This window comes from Ananas comosus, linkage group 3 (genome assembly GCF_001540865.1).
Source record: "Ananas comosus cultivar F153 linkage group 3, ASM154086v1, whole genome shotgun sequence".
NCBI lineage: Eukaryota > Viridiplantae > Streptophyta > Magnoliopsida > Poales > Bromeliaceae > Ananas > Ananas comosus.
Genome location: NC_033623.1, coordinates 7,664,435 through 7,673,131, shown reverse-complemented (window position 1 = coordinate 7,673,131; position 8,697 = coordinate 7,664,435). Strand labels below are relative to the sequence as shown.

General features: G+C 42.7%; 1 long non-coding RNA gene across 1 annotated transcript; it reads right to left on the bottom strand.

The window, feature by feature from the left end:
• LOC109708330 lies at positions 1,375-3,236 on the bottom strand. Its single transcript, XR_002215711.1, has 5 exons — positions 3,168-3,236; positions 3,003-3,070; positions 2,773-2,883; positions 2,620-2,683; positions 1,375-1,597 (listed from the first exon to the last, which is right to left on the bottom strand). It is a non-coding gene; the product is annotated as an uncharacterized LOC109708330 (long non-coding RNA).

The window sequence follows — 8,697 nt, the reverse complement described above, 5'->3', positions numbered from 1 at the left end:
TGGGGGTTTGATACAAAGTGGTGTGAATGGCTCAAACTTTGTGTGTGCTACGCGAAAGTAGCTATTCTAGTTAACGGAGAGACGACCAACTGGATTAAAACAAAGAGGGGTATGCGGCAGGGGGACCCCCTATCTCCGTTCCTTTTCTTATTGGTGGCAGACTGTCTTGCCCGTATGACGGACAAAGCAATCTCCAATAATATGGTCAAGGGAATTGGGCCAGCTAAAACGAGCAAAACTACCCTTATCCAATTTGCGGATGATACATTCTTCTTCTGTGAGGCGAGAAAGAAGTATTTGAGAAACCTAAAACATCTATGGTGTCTTTTCGAATGGGCGTTCGGAATGAAAATCAACAAAGAGAAATCAGAATTATACTATTTAGGACAAAGCGTGGAAAAAGCGACCGGACTGGCGACCTTACTTGAGTGCCGGGTAGGCACTCTTCCTACCAAATATCTTGGTCTTCCCCTATCCCCCAAACCTCCTACTAAAGACACATGGATGGAGATCATCCAGAAAATTCAAAACAAAATTGAGGGATGGCAAGCCAAACTCCTCTCAAGATGGGGTAGGCTCATACTGGTGAACGCAATTTTAACCAATTTACCCCTTTACTTTTTGTCGGTGTTCAAGGCGCCCAAATGGGTGATCAAGCATATTGAAGCTCTCCGAAGAGACTTCTTCTGGAGGAGTGGAAGTAACTCCCCTAGAACGGGCTGTTTAGTGGCTTGGAAGACTGTTTGTAAGAGCAAGAAGGAAGGTGGGCTAGGAATCTTGGACTTAGCCACTATGAACCAAGCTTTCCTGGTCAAATGGTGGTGGAAGTTCCACACGGCACCTCATCTACAGTGGAACAAGATTATACAGGATTTATATTATCGAAGACGTAGACCTTTAATGGAGGGAAGATCCTTTAGACCTTATTCTTTCTGGTGGAAGGGAGTTTTGAACCTTAAAGAAGTTTTCAAATTGGGAACATCTTATAAACTAGGTAACGGAAGTACTATCAACTTTTGGTCGGATCGATGGTGTGGAGAGTCCTCGTTACAATAGTCGTTTCCGGAAGTGTTTGAAATGGCGAATAGTATGAACCTAAAAGTCAAAGATAGTTTCGGGAACAACGATTGGAATTGGATGTCATGCCCGGATACCAGCGGAAGCATACCCGGCACGTGCACAGACCCGCCATACACCTGCAGTATATAAGGCGTCTACGAAGAAAGCAAGTCNGTACACCTGCAGTATATAAGGCGTCTACAAAAAGCACATGTCGATAGGAGGAAAACATAGAAGAATCCTATCCTGATATCAGAGCAAAGTATAAGTCGATAATACTATCAACAGAAAAACAAAGAGTATTCAACCCAAAATCTCAACATCATAGAGAAGTATCAAACTATAATCCCCGAGTCAACTAATCACATACATCACAGGGCTACTCAAAATACATATACAATGATAGTCTCTCTATACACGGGTACATCACCCTCGGCCGTGGCATGAGTAGCAAGGTGATCACCTAGTAAAACCGCAAGCTAGGTCTAGCTAGACGCGATTCCCTTGCCGTGATCCCTAGCCTCTCCTGTAGGTGGCTCTGTAAAAGCAACAATAAAAAGGGCGTGAGAACTATTAAACAATAGTTCCCAGTGGGTAAGCCGCCAGCCTCGGCGAATTACACCACTAGGCTCATGATATACTAAATGAAAATAAAAGGAGTAATTGCATGATATATTTACAATGCTAACAGGTAATGAACATGTAATCAACATGTAATCATACTTTCTACAGTAATGAATCAACTGAATAATAAAGCATAGCAATTACTGTAAGCATGAACATAAACATGAACATAAGCATAAACGTGTAAGTAAATACTATACACTATAACTGGTAATCAATCCTTACAATCATCTGTCATTTAGAACTTTGATTCCATTCATAAGGACCTACACAAGGTAGTCCAGCTTGCGCCGCGCCTAATGGCCCCGTGGTAGTATACACTCCCCACGGCAATCCACTTCGGCACCCAATCCCACACGGGCAAGCAATCTGTCGCATAGGCCAACTCCGGAGTGCCGGCTTGTAGGGAGCTACCCTCACAAGCGTGTGCGAATGAGCACAATGGCAAGCAAGCAAAGTCCATAGTCCAAGATGTCTCAAACCTCACGTCATAGTATGCAATGTTCTCACTCTCGATCTATTGATCAGAATTCTCAATACAATGAACAATGACAATAGCTAGTATCCACTAGATTAATAAGCACATGAAAGTAATGCTAATTTACATATGACATTAGAAACTTTCTACTATTAAGGTACTATCAAAATAGTCACAAGGAATGTCATTATTCTCTACTTTATAGAAGCATAATAGATATGTCCACTAGTTATTCAATTGAACTAAACATAAACATAAATACTTTTATGCATTAGTGTTCTCTACTTCCTAGAGATTTTATTTCAAATATATCAAACACTATGGTGATATGTTCCAAGTGCTTTATCGATCGCATGATCGCATAATCACATAATCACAAAAACGCACATATGTGTCAATTCTATAGTATCATATAGAACATAGAGGAGCTTCACTTGCTTTGGTTAGGTCAAACCTACCTATAAGTCGACAACCCTTGTCGGAGAATTCACACTCGTGGTAAATCCGATGCCTTCAAGTCCCCTATAAACAATTCAAAATCAGCTAAAAGCTGAATTAAAACGTCTCGAACCACACTTCGTCCAAATATCGAAAGCGAAGCAATATCTTACCTAGATTGAGAGAACAGTCGAATCTACTATTCAATCTAGGTGAAAGTACTTAGTACTAAGCTCGAACCAGCCCAAGCGAGTCCCGAAAATCAGCTCAACTGGGCCTCAATCCTGCTGAAAACTAGTTATCAAAATCGCATTGAAACTATGACCAAAATGTCCAATTTCGACACAATTCTCACTTAATACAAAGTAGTAACTTAAATCCCTGTTTTGGTTCACTTTAGTACCTCAAGTTCAACCTCCAAAAGCTCTCACAAGTCAGCCGAAGACGATCCAAGGGTCGATTGCACTCTCACTGCGAACAAACATTAAACGGCATCAAAACGCTCGTATACTAGCTAATATAGCCGGAATCTTGCGAAATCAGTTTTCTAACTGAAAATTCTGCTTACCCCTGGTTGAAACACCTTCTAAACCAGCCCCCAAGGTCACAAATTTAGCTCAAATAGATTCGAAAACCTGCTATGAATAAAATCTCAAAACTACATTACTACTTCACCAATATCGTCATTTTCATCATCGAAATAGAGAAAAAGCTCATTAATTACCTCTAAGGCTTTAAATCTGACTTTGGGGTGAAGAATTACAGCAAAACCACTCCTCAATTGCTACTTTAAACCATCTCAATCCAGTTGGTAGCAAGAATCAAGAACCAACATAAAAAACTATCACTAATCTCAAACTAGAAAGAAAAACTAATTAATTTACCTCACTAGACTTCAACTCAGCTTTCCTGTGAGTCGGAGCTGCGAAAATACCTCCCCTGCGAGTCCTTTCCACCCACCCGCAGTTGCTCCAAGGCTCGCAAACCAGCTAGTGCGAAGAACGGCGAGAAATAGGCGCAAATCGGCGATTTCTACTCGAAGAGAGAGAAACCCTAGAGAGAGAGAAGGAGGGAGGTGCAAGACCACTTATCAGAGCTCCAACATCATCCACAAAGCTGAAGGAGTCGTGCTGGGGTGATAAGGTAGGTATAAGAAGTAAAATTACCAAATTAGCCTTGCTGCCACGTATCTGCCATTGTGTACCGGTACACAATGATGGCTGTACCGGTACACAAGGCAGAAAATACTGAATTTCGCCAGAACAATACACTTTCTTGCTTCTGGCCTTCCAATCACTCTCAAACTTGTCCAATATCTTCTCTAAACTCTTTAAAAAATGTAGGATAGCTCTAAATATCATTCCACACACTCGAACTTCGCAATTTGCTTAAGTTCAGTGTATTACATTCACCCCTCCTAAAAAGGAGTTTCGTCCGCGAAACTTTAATCAATTACCTCAAGATTCAATCGGGAAAAGGTGGGGATAGTGCTCCAACACTGCACTTTCCAGTTCCCCGTGGCTTTTCGTTCATCATGGTTGCTCCAAAGGATCTTCACGTAGGGTATCTCGCGGTTTCGAAGCCGTTTCACCTCTCGAGCTAGAATTTTCATTGGATGTTCCTCAAAACTCAAATCTTCTCGCAATTCTACTGGAATACTTTCCAATATATGGGTCGGATCAAAAACATATTTTCGCAGTGTAGATACATGAAACACATTATGCACTCCTGATAGGTTCGGCGGCAACGCAAGCCGATACGCTACCGGCCCTATCCGTTCCAAAACCTCGTAGGATCCAATAAATCAAGGACTCAGCTTCCCTCGAATACCAAATCTCTTAACTCCTTTTGTTGGGAAAATCTTTAAGAACACATGGTCTCCAACTTGGAATTCCAATTCTCGCCGACGTTTATCCGCGTAGCTCTTTTGTCGACTTTGAGCTGTCAGTAGACGTTCTCGTGCAAGTCGAACTTTAGCTTCAGCCTCCTGTAGCACATCTGGACCCAAGACTAATCTCTCACCTACTTCACTCTAATGAAGTGGTGATCTACACTTCCTATCATAAAGAGCTTCAAACGGTGCCATTTGAATACTTGCTTGATAACTATTGTTATAAGCAAATTCCGCCATAGGTAGGAACTGTGGCCAATTGCCCTGAAAATCAATCACACAGGCCCGCAACATATCCTCAAGGGTCTGGATGGTACGCTCAGATTGCCCGTCACTCTGGGGGTGGAAAGCTGTCACGCCCCGCGCCCCGCCTATTTGGTCGAGTTCGGCCACGTTAACAGACCGCCGAACGGACAGAGTCTCCCCTGTACGTCCAAGGCATTGCAATCAACACAATACAAGAGGTTCCAACCAGGAACAGTATTCATTCATAGATTGCATAAGGAAGTATCAAAAATATAATACTACTAAGTTATTACAACATTCAACATACATACATTTTTTCACATAATCTTCTTTTACACTCATCTTCCAAATACAATCCCAATTATTACAACTTGATCTAAGTTTGTTCTTGTCTTTAAACTTCCCAAGCTAGACCACCGACTCGGGTACTGCTACCTCAGTCTCTGGGGTAGGGCGCTATCTACGGAGCTACGCCCTTGCCTCGCGCCGCAGCGCCGCTCACGCGTGTACCTGCAAACACCCCAAAACAACATGGGGTGAGAACCAACTCCATGGTTCCCAGTGGGTACGACCACCCAAGGAAAAAGCTCGATCGATATGTCTAATGAGGCCCTGCAACAAGTTAGTCCAATAACATATAACAGATATATAGCAGATATTGAACTAAGATGTCCTGCCTCCCGAAATGCAATATGCAACGATCATGAAACTAGCCCAGTGGGGTAATTAATCCTACCCTGCTCTTTCATTCTTTACTCTTTATTCATTATCATTCTTTACACTACACCCATTGGCGATTCTTTATTCGTTAATATTCTTAATTATTGCTAGCCATTCTTATTCTTTGCCATAGTCATTGGCAACTCATATCTAAGGTTATCTCTACCTTAGTCATCTATGCCACCCGACTCGGTCTTGAGTCAATCAACTGCGGATAATCCGCGCTCTGGCTGCTCATCAGCCCCCCGCCCTCCTGCTCTAGTCGTCTGGCGGCGAACGAATCGCACCTCACCCAACAACGGCCTAGGTCATGACTTAACCACCCTGCGGCGAAATCGTCGCACAAACGCCACGACAGTGGTTCAAGTCAACCGGCGGTACAATCCTCAACTGGCTCAACCATCCGGCGGCGAAATCGTCGCACACGCCACGACAATGGTTAGCCCTGGGCGGCGAAATCGTCGCACACACCCAACACCACTTTGGGTGTATCCTTTTGCCACTCTCGGCGCATTCTTTTAGCTTTGGAATTCCGGAATCCATTTCACACAACTCGAGGGTTAGTCTTAACCCTAAGGAGTTGACCTATCTAGGTCCAAGCCTTTACTCAACCTAAGTTAATACTTTAGGTTCATTATTACCATACTCATAGCCTAGGTTATTAACTCTAGGTTCATTACCTTTGCTCACCTAGGTTCATGTGATTCTAGGTTCATTATCTTCATCTCACAACCTATGTTCTCTAACATTAGGTTTAATGCCATTCTTATTTAACCTAATGTTCATCGACACTAGGTTTATTGTTTCTCTTGTCCAACCTATATTTACCAACATTAGGTTCTTGCCGTATTTGTTCAACCTATGTTCTTGACTCTAGGTTCGATGCCACTCGATCTATAGGTGCATTTATGTCCAATTAGGTGTTCTACATTACCGTTTCCATTTTTGAGTTCTCTACTCATCCTAGAGTTATCAAACAAGTTCACAAACATATAGTCTCACAATGCTAATCATGCATTTACTTTAGCATTTACATCATAGCGTTATTCTCATGCAATACTTAGCATTTTGCATTATACTATCAACATGCATGAACTAGCATTGACTACATACATTATCCACATGCCTCATTTACACTTATATGCATCAATAGGGATTCTTACTATTTCTTAGACATAAGGGCGACCTAGTCATTTCGGTAAACACAACCCACCTTGACTTGCGCTCCGATTGCTTGTTGTCACTTGCAATCGGCCTCCCGCGGCAACCTTTGCCCGGTTTGGCCCGAACTCTTGCACGACTTCCAAACGACCTCCGAACCGCGATCCGTCTTTTCCGAAATTTATTCCTTGACTCCAAGGTGCTCCGGTTCCGATCTCATGATTTTTAGACCTTTATTCCGCGTGCTGCGGCCATCTGTACGACAAAACACTATTTTGTCAATAACTTCGCGTACACTTGACGAATGGTCAAACTGACTTCGCCAACGCGTTCGTTAGGTCCCCAATTAGGTTTCCACGTGGTCAATTTACCTCGAAAACATCCGGAGGCAAAAGCCTCAAATTTGGTGATCTAACAATGCCATAATCAAATTTCTGGGGATTGATCTCATATCTAAGCATAATTAAGCTTAGAACCACCCGAGAAGCTCTCTAATCCCATTTTCAAACCATTTGAACCATTTCTAGGGCATTTGGAATAAACCCTAGAAATCCACCATTAGAGCACTACGAAGAAACCATGGATTTCATGTGTTCTTCGGCCTCTACATGGTTCTAAAGCTTGTAAAGAGATCAAATCTCTAGATCTAGGGTTTTAAACCCGACCCTAACCTTGATCCTACCATGAGAGGAGGCAAGGGACTTACCTCACTAGCTTGCTCCAAGCACGAGGAAGAAGAAGATGAAGGTGATCTTCCTCCTCTTGAGCTCCTTCTCCTTTTCCTTTCTCTTTTTCCTTCTCTTTTTCTTCTCTTTTCTTTCTCTTTTCCTTCTCACGGTTGGGAGAGAGAGAGATGGACACGAGAGGGAGAGAGAGGGTGTTTGGGTTATTTTACATGTTGCAACAATTGCAAATAAACTCCCCAAACAATCACATTTGCAGCAGACTTCATTGTGCTGTCGGGGACACTGTGTACCGGTACGCAGGCTGGTGTCACCGGTAACACGACTTCGCGGAGGCCAACCCGAGAGCAGCCTTTACCTCGGGTCGCTTGCTGTACCGGTACAGCCATCAACCTGTATCGGTACACAATGCTCCAGAGTGCAGTTTTAGTTCGTTTTCTATTCTATTTCGCACCGAACAACGCTAACACCATTCTAACTCTTTTAGAACTCATTTTTAACCCTTCTAACATGGTTGGGATGTCAATTGGAACTTGGCCAACCATTTCGTTCACGTACTTTAGTTCATTTGGCTAAAGTCCAAATATAGTTTACCGAGGTTTCGGTACGTTACAAAGCAGTACTAAAATCTAATCGAGTATCCAGGGCCTCCTGTAAACTCCTCCAAAAATGTGATACGAATCGGGTGTCGCGGTCTGAAACAATAGAGGCAGGTACTCCGTGTAATCGCACAATTTCATCAAGGTATACTTGTGCGAGTCTCTCTCCCGACCAAACTGTATGGATCGGAATAAAGTGAGCAGATTTGGTCAATCTATCCACAATTACCCAAATCGCATCATGACCTGCCTGTGAGCGAGGTAATCCAACAATAAAATCCATAGTAATCCTCTCCCACTTCCACATTGATATGGGTAAGCTCTGAAGTTTTCCTGCAGGAAGTCGATGTTCAGCTTTAACCTGCTGACAGGTTAAGCATTTAGCCACAAAATCTGCGACTTCCTTTTTCATTCCAGACCATCAGTAAGTCAACTTCAAATCTTTATACATTTTCGTACTTCCAAAATGCAAAGTATACGGCGCCCGAAATGTTTTTTTTAAAATTTCTTCTTTAATATCTGAGTCTGCTGATACACGAAGTCGATTGCAGAATCTTAATAACCCCTGGTCATCCACTTGAAAGTCACCAATATGATCAACAGTGATCTTTGCTCGAATCCGTTGCAAAAATTCATCTTGAACTTGCTTTTCTTTAATTCGATCGACCAGGGTAGGTTGCACCACTAATGACATAAGTCGCCCAGGCGTATCAGGAGCTACAACTTCCAAATTCAACTGTTCCATTTCCTTTATCAAAAGTGGTTGCATAGTTATCGACATTGCCAAATTTTCCGTCG